This window comes from Aulonocara sp. 'chitande type north' Nkhata Bay, linkage group LG15, assembly GCF_057382095.1.
Source record: "Aulonocara sp. 'chitande type north' Nkhata Bay isolate Kocher_YH1m ecotype deep benthic linkage group LG15, A_spYH_male_GT1.1, whole genome shotgun sequence".
In the NCBI taxonomy this organism is placed as follows: Eukaryota; Metazoa; Chordata; class Actinopteri; order Cichliformes; family Cichlidae; genus Aulonocara; species Aulonocara sp. 'chitande type north' Nkhata Bay.
The window spans coordinates 2,374,979-2,387,806 of record NC_141358.1 but is presented as its reverse complement, the minus strand read 5'-3'; the positions used below and the strand labels follow the sequence as shown (position 1 = coordinate 2,387,806).

The following is a 12,828-nucleotide window of genomic DNA, read 5'->3' as shown; positions in this document are numbered from 1 at the left end:
GAGCCAAATCATTTGTCTCTGAGACTGGAGCCTCAGCCTGAATAAAGAAGAAATGAAGAAGCTGTTCAAAAAGAATAATTAAGGTATAGATGAGTTGAAAAAAAACTAGTCAAGTGTATCCAGAAACTATGCCAGGAATGGCCCCTTTTCTTCCGCTGGTATGACGGCACATTACCAACAACTGACTGGTGTGAGTCTGGTGAAGGCCTTCCTCACCAAAGTTCCTCAAATATGTTGATGCACAAAAGCGCAAACAAGTCCTGAATGCTCTTCTCAAACTTCAGACTGAGAGAGGTCAGTCCAGTGTTTCTTGCAAGAAGTCATTGAGATGTTGCTTCTTTTACTGGCTCGATTTGATGAGATGACGAGCCTTACAGAAGATGCTCAGATGGAGAAAGTGCCACCAACACCCTTCATCGTTGCTTGTTGTAAGTAGACAGTTTCTGCTGTACCGGCCACGTTCTTGTACTCGTGGCTTGTTTAGTTTCATGTTGTGTTGCTTCCACACTGACACGCTGGCTAACACAACCATAGAAGTTCAGCCAGTAAGAAAACTCATGTAACAAGTATTTGTATAAATGAGTGACATGAAAGTTTTTTATTCTTTGTTTTTGATTTTTAGGTTCCTCCTGCTTCACTGCTGAGGCATTCATGTTGAGCATCGACGAGAAGATTGGCCGCATCACAACCGTCACCTCTGCCTAATGTTTGCCAGTTACTTCTGCTTTAACATGCACTACCCTGTGGAACACTGGAGTGCCTTCAACAGTGACATTTCTTTTATTATGGATTTGTGTGTTTATCAGACCATATCCCACCTCAGGGTGTTAATTCCCTCAGTCTCTCTCGCCCTTTCATCAATAAAGGTGTTTCTCTTCCATAAATCCTGAGAGAGGCACCAAGGTTGAGTCCAGGAAGAAAAAAGTCGGTCAATCCCAGAGTCCTCACTCGCATCTCAGACGTTGCTGACCATGAGTGGATCCAGTCCTCCCCTTTTGTTTCAGACAGTCATAAAGCTGTACTGTGTTACACATTCTACAGATGTTCGCTGTGAGAGGGAAGTTATTAATGATGTAGGTTTTACTAGACAATTTATAAAAGTACGTGTTCTACTTTTATTTCGCTGTTTTATATCTGAAAATGTGGTAATGCTGCTTTTTTACTTACAACTTTGGTTTCACACAGTTTGACTAGTAAAAAAGAGTAAAAATGTAAAAATGTAAACATCTGATGTTCACAAGATCAAAGATGTTAAATAAATACTTTGTTGGAAATTTAAGGTGGACATTTTCTTGTTACATTTAGGAATTTGAATAAAATCATGCTTTGTGTATTAAGCTTACAGAGTAGAACAGCTGAAGCACTTTAGTCTAAAAAAGGTTCGATAACAGCAATTAAACTACTGAGCTAGCTGAATACTTCACTAGAAAATATTTGTCTGCATGACATAAAGTAGTTGATCATTCATACTATGAATTGAAAAGTGAAAGGTGATCATATTTGATGAGGTAAACACTTTGATAAAAGCTCACGTTTGTTGTGTCATATTAAATATGTTTATAAATAGCAAAATAATTTATTCAAACTGTAAATTAATTCATAAAACATTAACTCTAAAAGCAACAGAACTAACAGCCTTTTAGTCATACTGGTTAAAAATGTTTCACTATAATTTCACTATATAAAATAACATTTAAAAAATGTTATTTTATTATTTTGATAGTTAATTTTTTACAGTGGAAAACATTTGTTTTTTGTGGCACAAACTTTATTTTATAGGTTATTTTCATGTTCATTTGAGGGAAAAACATTTTTTTCTTTTCAAGTTAAAACATTTTCTTCTACAGTAAAATATCGACCGTAGAGCTATTTTTAAGTGTAAAATCAACAATAGCAATATTAAAATTAAAATATTATTCAGATGATAATTTTGCTTAAATTATAAATTTAAATCAGTGTCGACAGCCAAAAAAAAAAAAAACGGTTTGGGAAATTAATATGCATCATGTATCAGGGGGTGTCCAACTCCAGTCAGAGAGCTGCTGTCCTGCAGCTTTAGACGCGTCCCTGCTCCAGCACAGCTGAATCAGATGGTACCTCGTCAGCGTGCCATCAAGTTTGGCAAAGGCCTGTAACTCTCATTTGATTCATGTGTGTCGGAACAAGGATTTGTCGAAAAGCTGCAGGACGGTAGCGCTCGAGGACTGGAGTTGGAAACGCCTGATGTAATGTGATGATCATTTTATAGTAAAATACTGGCGTAACAGTTAAATAATATGCAGTCTGGTTTCAAAATTGTGAGAATTCAATAAAAATTAAAGCTACTCGGTGGCACCGTGTCTGTGACTAAACACTGGCATGTAGACGTCTCCAGACTTGGACTCGATTCAGCAGTTTGGAACGGACTGGGCCGTGTCCCTGTGTGGTGTAACAGCTTCTCGTGCTGTGACGAATGATTGAAATCCACCGCACTGCCGCAGCAAATTACCCTTACTGACTTTGAATTAACATGACTAAGAGCTCAAGTTTAGACGGACCAGTTATGAAGTTGATTGAGTTTGTTAAAGTAGAATCCATAGAAATGGAAAAACAGTGCCAAAATCTCTCGTATCCAACAAGATTCCCCTGGACGTCTTGTAATGTGGTGCTCATCATACTGAGCACAAAGTCGATACGTTTTCACCAATCGTGATGCACAATTTCAGTTTTTGGACACGTTCAGGAAATTAGTGTAAATACAGATTGAAATTTTGTGTTTTCAGTGCTCAGGCTGTGAAAAATGGATGAAAATGATCCAGTTCCTGTTTCCAGTCAACAATCAACAAGTTTTTTCTGTTTTTATTGCTTTGGGTTTTTTCTGTTATCTCTGTCAGATTTATGGATATTTAGCATTCCTGCTACCGCCACAAAGAGGAGCCCACCTGACTGTAGTCGATCAATAAATCCAAAAGTAAAAAACCAACATGGCATTTATGAACAAAATTGTTTAGTCCCCCCGCCCCACTTCTGTTTCATCCTTGCTGCTATGTTAAAGCAAGTATTAAAAATGTGATGGGGAAAAGTCTGTCGAGGGCCTGCATCCACGCTGTTTTTATCTCGTGAGAAATAATAAAATATCAAAGTCTGAGGTGGTCGTGCTGTTATTTCATCTGGCCTGAACTTTTGTGACTCAGTGTTCACCTGCCTCAGTAAAGCCTCCCTGGATCATCTGCAGCTTGTGCAAAATGCTGCTGCAAAGCTCCTTAGAAGATCTTCCAGGTGCTCCCACATCTCACCTCTGCTGATCTCACACCTCTGGCTCCCCAATAAATTCAGAAATCAATCCAGAGTTCAGGTTTTAACTGAGCTCTACATGGAGAAGCCCCCACCTCCACTGGCAAACTTTTGCAGCCATATGTCACCAGCTGGGCTCTCAGGGCTCACCATCCATCCCTACATCTGATCTAAAAACCAAAGGTGAGTGTTTGCAGTCGTGCACCCCACACTGTGGAAATCTGCACTCCCCTGTACATCTGTGAGCATTCAGGAAGTATTTCCCTTTATTCCCTTTCCCTCTGTCAGTGCGCCGCTGGGTGGCTGTGGCTACAACGTAGCTGCCATCACCAGTGTGTGAATGGGTGGATGACTGGATGTGTAAAGCGCTATAAAAATACAGGCCATTTACCATTTTTGTTTTCATTTTAAACTTTCTGACATCCTGATGTCATTTTATGTTTTTTAATAACTTGTTTTTTTTTTAGTTTCTAGTTTTATTTGATGTGAAACATTTTGTATCTTTAAAAAGTGCTACATAAATATTATTAAAGCTAATCGTGTTCATCAGAAGAAAATTGAATAATTTTATCAACATATTTGAAATCTTCATCCTTGATGAAAAGTATCATCGCAAAAATATTTTGATCAATATTGAGATAAATATTTGTCACTGATTTTAGTTTAAAAAGGTTTTTATTGCACTTGCATGCAAACATAACACTGCTTTCATGTGTATATCTGTAATTTCATCCCTTTGAAGAAAAACAAAACAAAACTATAAATAAAAAATGGCAGCCAAACACAAAATCAACCAGGCGCTGCTTTCACCTCTGTCTGTACTGTCCTAAATTCCTCTTAATTCAAACTTTTTTTCAGACAAATCAGGTTTTGATTCACGTGGCATCAGCGCATTAAAGTCTTTCCATTCATTGTCCCTGCATGATGGATAAAACTGTACAGCTGTGAGGTCTCTCTCTATTTCCCCTGTGATTTTTTTTGTTGGTGTGTGGTTATTGATACTTTGGAAAAAAATAATTGCATGAGGACAAAAAACATCTTTTGCCCAATATATTGACCTTTTCACTGACGCCCTCATTACACACCGTGTTTATTGGATAAACATCTTTGGCCAAATGAAATTCGACTGCTTTGGTGATTTCATTGTGTCTTTGTGAGATGCACGGTTAATGTGGACGTCTGAGTTAATGTTGGAGAATTAATGTAAGCGAAACCATATTTCTTTGCTTTAATGTATTAATTTTACTGCAGTTTATGTTGCGTTTTCTTGCAGTTGAACATGCTGTGCTGCTTTCTGGTGCAGACACAACGCTACAGCAGTCTTCGCTTGATTTCTTCTTTCGCTTCCTGTCAAGGATCGGCCGTGTGGAGCAGGCGGGAGCAGACAACATTTATTTCTGGATAAAAACAAAACTCTTACAAATACACCTGACTAAAACAAACCAAAACCTGAACACGGAAACCTACAAGGACCACAGAGGAAAAACACACAGCGAAATGAGGGCACGACGCAGGTTAAATACACAGTGGCGTGATCAGGGAATGGAGACAGGAGGGAAACACAGCTGGGAGAAATCAGACTTAACGAGGGAAGCAAAACCAGAAACACTGACATGAGACACGGATTTTCAAAGTAAAACAGGAAGCACACGACAGGCACAGCGACAAACTGGACACAGAGCAGAGAGTTGAAAATCCAAAACAGAAACCAAAACACTGATAGTAATGAACCAACAATAAACCAAAGATTCATAATAATGAAACAAACACTGGGTCACCGCCCCAGGGCTGTGACACTTCCCAACAACAGGTCATGATTCACTTTGAGGCCTAAGTTGACATATTGTGTCTTTTAGCATTAGCTGCTCATCCAAACTAGTCCAGAAAACTTGAAATTGAACTTGAACTTGAAATTGCACGATGAACGTAATAGCTGTTATCAGCATGAGGTACAGATGTAGGGAGGACTATTGGCAGAGCACACATATACAATATCAATCAACACAAGCTTATTTAACTGTGAGAACCCAAAATCATAATCAAGTTTGAATAGTTGCACAGCGGTAATACTTGACATACATTTTGACTTTAGCATGGTTTGAATGTCCTCTGTGGACACTGTATAAATATTATTTAAATTTAAATATATGCAAACTCACCATAAGCACATCTTGTGGAATCATTATGCGATTCCTCACCTTGTTCTTCATCAACAATAAACCAATTTGCACTCTAACACACACACGTTATATGGGTCAGCTGTTTTCGCACAGCAGTGGTATTAATTAAAAGAATCTGAATGGAAATGACACGTGGGCCTTGTTTAATTGACTGGCTAATTGACCAATGCGCCTTAAATGTGCTAGTGTGGGCAGACCTGCATTTACCATTTTCAGCGCCAATAAATCATTACTGCATTAATTTTGAGACATTAGTATAATTGCTGTAATCAGATGAGACCACGGACGAGTGGATTCACAGGATGCTTCATGGTATTGCACTTCCAACCTTGCACTTAAGCAAAGTGCAAAACAAACAATGGAGTGCTGCCAGGTAGAGTATGAGTGCGAGGTGGGGCTGGGGGGCAATTAGCGTCAGAAAGCAACTGAGTTTATGGTAAATGTACTTTTAATTGGATAAGCGTCAGTGCAAGACGGATGTGTTGAACTGAGCTTGAGGTTACCTGTTGTTTTGTTAGCATCCATTGAATTGCTGGATTCACAGTAATTAGCAATGAGCGCAGTGCGTCCTGCGCTTGTCACAGCAAACTTCAAACTGAAGCTGGATCACGCAAATGAACCTTAAATTCATAACAAGATAAATGATAGCTGTACGAGCGCCGTGCCTCTTAACACTTGAGTCATTGTTTCAGTAAGAAGAACGAGGGTTACACAAAATATCTACCAACACACACAGATCTACCTCAGAGCCCACTCCCACAGCGCCCGGCTGATATTCATTTCCAACTCTGTGAAATCAATACTTCATTAGAGAACATAATAAAGGAGAAAAACAATACAAAAATACAAGAAATATGCTTTTATTTTTTTCTTTCGAAGCAGCATAGCATAGCACAGACTGTGCTGCAGCAATGCGGCGATTACACGGACCTCAGGCAGCAAGAACATATTATATACTGTATGCAACGCTTATACAAGAGAAGGTCAAAGGGACCTTTAGTTTAAAATGTGTTGGTAAAATTTAATAGAAAAGAATGATACATCATCATAACCACAAAGTGTAGTTGGATGCTTCACATTTTTTATACATTAGCAGCTTGTTTGATGTTTCTCAGTTTCACATTTCTGTCAATCAGCCATAACTGGGTGAAGAAACACTGAGGTTCTGTCTCCACAGAGGACATCACACAGATTCTAAACCTGCCTCGTCTCGTTCTGTCTCTATTTCCTGTCAAGCTCTGTCTAAATTTTCACTGGCTGCGTGACATTTTTGTGAGCCTCTCTCTCCAGGAACCTCACTCTGCCTTTAAGGAAATAAGCAGTGAAAACCAAATTTAGGCTGACATCGGTCACGATGACATCTTACAAGAACGCTCCGTTTATGAGTCATTTTTAAAATACTGCAGATCCACAGGATAATGTTTTTATAGAGCATTGGCATGGAAACATTGGCCAGTGGTTCCTCAGGTGTCTTTGTTCTTGACAAAGAAAAGAGTACGTTTCACACTTTGTGGCAGATGGATCAGCAACTTTTATTATCAACTAGCAACATTTGAATCTTGTAAGACGTGCGACGGAGCTATTTCTGATGATTTTATTCTTTTAACTTTTGATGATAGTAACTATGAATTTAAGGAGATTTTAAACGAATAAATAAAATGAGGTGGAGGAAAACAAACATGCCTTCTTTTACACAGAGTAGCTTCAGGCTATTTTAACAGTTCAATTATTTATCAGTTTATGCAAATTAATAAAACAAAGCTACTCATAATAATTAAATTGACTTTTAAATTGTAAAAGTACACATTTAACTTCAAAACAGTGAAAGTAAAAAAATAAAAAATCAGTATCAGCTTTATTTTGGTTACTCAGATCTGGAACTCATAGCCACACATTTACTACACTAAAGCAAAGAGCCAGCTTCCTTATCAGTCCATTATTTCTTAACTACCTGTCAGAGCAGGTACCTTCAGATAAATAATGTATAATAGCATTTTTCTTTGTTATTCATAGAAATCAATTTACCTTTATGCTCTAATGCCTTGAATCAACTAGGATTGATTTTTCAAGACTGGTTTCCGTTCTAGTCATGCTAGATTTGTGTTCCTAATGTGTGTGTGTGTGTGTGTGTGTGTGTGTGTGTGTGTGTGTGTGTGTGTGTGTGTGTACACAGTATATATAATAACAGACATACACGGATTAGAGTAAAATAGCACAAAGTTTATTAATCATTATAGGTTAGAAAAGAAAAAAACAAATCAACAGATTCAAAATACAACATGTGAATTCATGTTAAATGACATTATGCTAAATGGAAACGAGCCTGCATTCCCATCCTTTGATATGGAAGCGACTGTGTGACACACACTGAATTTCAAGTGTTAATTTGCTCCTGTTGTTATTATCCTGTTGAACCCTCTTCACACATACAGGCAGTTAATGTGAGAAAATCTCTAGTTGCAACAAATACATGTGTCGTGGACACATACAGTAGGATGTCTTGTGTATATCGTTTATATAACTGACATATTTAAAGAGAGAAAAAAAAGAACAATTCTGCATTCAAAGAATATGAAAATATTTGCAGCGATTTCAAGGATGCGATTTCCACATTTCTCCAGAAACCTGGAGCTGAAAGAGCAAACGTTTCATCTCAGGTTGTACTGAAGCATCAAAGAGATTTTTCATAGCAGGACGCCTCTTTCTTTCTTTCTTTCTTTCTCCCCCCTCTTTCCTTCCATCACTCTGTTGGCTGTCTGTCAGCAGTTTTTCTAACTAGCTGTTGTAACTCTGTGTTATCTCATGGCTTTTAGAATAAATGAAAGCAAAAAGGCTACTGACAGAATATGCTACAAGCAGCGTATAGATGTGACACGTTGACCTGTAGGGAATCAGCACATTTGTTATTGACATGCTGGTTTGTTAAATCATTTATAATTGTGTATGTAGTAACAGCTGAAGGTTAACTAGGGCAGGTTTAAAATGAAGGCTCACTGTATTATTTAAAGCCTCATTATCAGCCCAAGGCCATAGTAACAGATCTTGTCCTCCAATAAAAAACAGCTCCATCCTTGTGACACCCAATCTCCAATGCCATATCCATCTTTATATGTTTATACTTATAGTAGCAAAGACAAAAACATGTTCATTCACTGAATATCGTCAAAATGGTCCCTGATCGTCACCTAAGTCACATTTAGACAAAGAAAATGCGACTGACAAACAGACCTGTAGTGCAATGCTAACAGCTTCCTCAAAAGCTGCTTGGACAAAGAGATTAAGACATAAACAGCTTTCAAACTGGTTGTTATGAACAGTGTTGTAAAGATAACAGGCTGGACGTTAGTCCACAATAGGCACAAAGACACAACAGTGGAGACAAATCCAGAACTACTCTTACTCTCCGTCGGAGCATCCTGCAAAAATCTAAAGATCACAGTGTGCAACCTTAAAAAAGGTGAAAAAGAACCAAAGGGAAACATTTTTGTTTGCTAAAACCTCTTTTCATCTGCCCACTGTGGGGAATATAGCAAAGAAGAAAGGTCAATGCAGAAACACCATGATGGAAACCAGTGTTTCTAGATCACAGTGAGGAAGAGGAAAAGGGCTGTGAACACCAAGCCTAGCTTTGAAGCATGGTGGAGGGACCATCATGGTTCCCTACCTCTTTCCTACTTTCCAAAAACAGGCTTCAACTTTGCATTAATAGATTTTACAGAAGAATGTAGTGTATTTACCTTTACCCTACAATATAAAGCAACTTGAGGTGACTGCTGTTGTGATTCGGACAGAAATCGAACTGAATTGGTTGCTTCCTGAATTCAGACATTTAAATCAGTTGCATTGAGCAGTTGGCCTCAGTTTTTGATGAGTTGTGTTTTGGATGTTTGGTTGATATATTTGAGTCTTGGATTCTGTTTGTTTTTTTATTGTTATCCTCACGTTAATTTTTTTTGTTAATTTATTTTTATTCCTGGTCTGATTTCTTTTATTATTGTGAGCTTTAGCTTTAGGAATATTGAGTCTTGAGGGATGTCGTAAGAAGCAAACTGAAGGGATTAGTGAGCTATACGAGTGTAGTCACCAGGGTCACAAAAGTGACTTTTTTACCTCGCTAGTTCGACTGATGCTGAACACAAAAGGTCCAGATTTTCTCTGATTCTTGTATTTACACTGAGCTGTACTATGCAGATTTGCTGCTGATGGAATACATCCACCCTACTGAACCATAGCTTTACTACTGCCACCAAACGAAGGCCAGCTGTAAAGTTATAGCAGTATGTTATATGGTGCGTCACGCAAGTATTCAGCCGATTATGTAGAAAAAGTATAAATGTTTATATGCTTGGTCCTAATCAGCTGCTGTTTTGCACTGTTGGAGCTGCAGCTGTCAGAGTACAGACCTGAACATTAATCTATCAGATCTGTAGATCATCAATAATTTTTAATCAGTGAAATCTTTCTTTTGATCTGGCAGCAAACTGTCAAGTGATTAGTGAGTTTCCTTTATTAGGTTATGGGAGACGGTCAGTCCTGTACTGTAGCTTAAATGTTTAAGTGGCTACAGCTTAGTGTCTCGTAGCTCGAATTTGCAGTTGTCAAGTTATAAACCAAGGCCATCACTGACAGTGTGGAAAAAGAAATGCAATGATGTCTATCCATCCTTCTGACAGTTTCACAGATTGGACCAAGCAGCCCTCAATTGATCCAGTTTGTGTGGACTTGGGAGTCAAATGTCGAATCAAACGCCGCTTTCATGTATGTGAGCAGAGCGGCAGACTCTGAAGCAGACAGCCTGAGTTAATGGACAGAGTTGATAACCACCGTTATGATGACAGATTTCAGGCTTCGTAGAGCTGCCTGAAACAAAGAGGTTTAGGTAGTTGTGGTTAATCCATGGATGAGTTTGGATTTATGTCATATCTTGCCTTTGGTGTGACGATGACTGATGCCGACATAGTTATGTCCTTCATGGTTTTCTGCCTCTTTCTGTCTCATTTCTGGGTTCACTTGGTTCCTCGTATTCTCTCGTTTGACATCTTGTTAAAAGTGTTAGTGTCTGTATTTGTTCAGAGCCTGGCATGAGACTGGGAAAGGTAAGTTCTCGGTTAAGTTACAGGCACTGGCAGAGTAGACCAGACTCATGATTAGCCAAAAAATCGGAAAATACTGACAAATCGATTCAGTCCATCAGTATGGTCGAAGATTCCTCCTCATCATTACACGGGTCACATAAAGAACTACAGACTTCTGCTGGAGTTCGTGCCTGATAAAGAAGGTTCAGTGAGTTACTCACTTACTTTTTCAGCCTGGACTGTGACTCATTACTCAGCGTGTTCAATAACGACATGTGAAGACTGTGATGTTGGTTTAGTCAGATTGTGCTTGTCTATAACTGATTTAGATAATGATCTGACCATGCTTTGATGGGTAATTAGTGCATAAATCCTAATTATTGAAAAAGATCATAAACTTTCCTTTGGTGTTATATAAATTATATTTATATTAGGACAAATGCATTGATTGACTTTTTTTCCACACACTGGTACAAACTCAGCATCATCTTTTCAGCTGCTTACTCGCAGCCGAGGGCCACTGTGGCAAGTCGTGACATAGACCAGCAGACTAACAGAGAAACACACACACACACACACACACACACACACACACACGAGAGAGGAAGCTTTTCATTTGCAAAACAAATTCATTTTCCTCACAAATGTGTGATCACTTAAAGGGAAATAGGCAGAGTTTCCAATATTTAAGGATACTTTCCTGTGGAGTTTTCTCGTGTAGTATAACATTGCTCCCAGATTGCTGAGTTGTCTGCAGCATTGGACGTGACACAACCAGCTTCTTGAGAAAAATGTGTCGTCCCTGACAAGTTGACAGCGTTTCTTTGAGCTTGCTGGCTTTCAGTGGGCAAAATGAGTTGCAAAGAAGGTGCTGCACCAAAAACCTCCTGTGATTGTGTCACCCTTTTTAACTGAGTAGTCCAAAATCAGTCAAATCCACAGTAATCTGTCATACAAAGTCAAGGAAAAAACTATATTTGGGAATCTACTCTTGTTGGGTTCAGTTAGGATCGTAAGGAGACTGGCAGTGGTAACTCAACTTAAAGAAGGAATATCCCTCCACTCAGAATGAGACACTGACAACAACTTAAAGGGAGAAAAGTGATTTGAGTGTGTTCAACATTTAAATGGTCCAAAACATAGACATGAACAAAACATTTAAATCATTTCAAACATGTAAATGTCAACAATGTACAACATATCACTTAAAGTGTCCATAAATGTATCAGGTAGGCTGTCCATTTCAGTTCAGTGCACTTAGTATTCAGTGTTCTTAGTAAGTGTTAATTGTCTTTAGTCACTGGTTTGCTTTTTGATGTTAAGTGGAATCAGATCTGACCCAAAAAAAAGAAAAAAGTAACAACATAAAGTGTCCTGAGATCTCAGAAAAAAACGTTAATCCAAAAAAAATTGCAAATCGTTGTATCCTACCACCCTCCAAGGAAACAGGTGGCCTTCAGATTGAGAACGTCCTTTCTAGGCACCTCCAGTGGCATCCAGTCCTTAGATGGCACCGCTCGGTCCTTGCAGCAGATTTCTACTACATAAAAAAACCAGCCTGCACACAGCGTGCAGTGCAATCACTCACTTGTAAAATAAAACATGTGTTTCTCTAGTGTTATCCCTTTTGTTCCCCCTCACACATCACACACCTATGCAGTTCTTATTGGCCAATAACAATTTATCAACAACAAAAATACATTTCACTGCAAATCATGAAGCATGAAAAGTGTCTCCGTGGTGTGTTAGCTAAAACTTCACATGTAAGCGCATTAGCCCAGGGAGCACATGTGGGTACGCTAGCATACTTTCCACAGGCTAACACAGCTAAGCAATCGTTAGCAGGTTCTAAGACAAACATCACATTTCCGACAAGCATAGTATCCTGACTGGTTTTATGCTCAGAAACTGGACTATGAATCACAACTGAAACTGCAACTGTGAGACTCACCAGGATATTCTTCAAAGAAAACATTAATTCCGTAGCGCAACACGTTACAGGACTGAATATCCACACAGCTTTGCGCATCTAGCTCCGTGCAGGCGGATGCAGTGAAAGAAAGTCACCACGCACGCGCTATGGTGCATTCACGGTACATGGGGAAAACTCAGCATTTAACAAAACAGTAACACTTCAATTAGAATAAAAACAGAATACAATTGGCAATAAAATAACCATGGGTTACAATTGCTTTGATGCCACAGTTGTCTTTAGGTTTTCATGTTTGCATCACAGTTTTCAGTTTCACTGCAGTTCAGAGAGTAGCTGGACTGCGTTCATCACTGAATCTGTCGCTTCT

At 38.8% G+C, this 12,828-nt stretch overlaps 1 pseudogene; it reads left to right on the top strand.

Moving 5' to 3' along the window:
* Window positions 1–1,054, top strand: part of LOC147312242 (uncharacterized) — a 54,180-nt pseudogene extending 53,126 nt beyond the window's left edge.
* The last annotated feature ends 11,774 nt before the right edge of the window (window positions 1,055–12,828 follow it).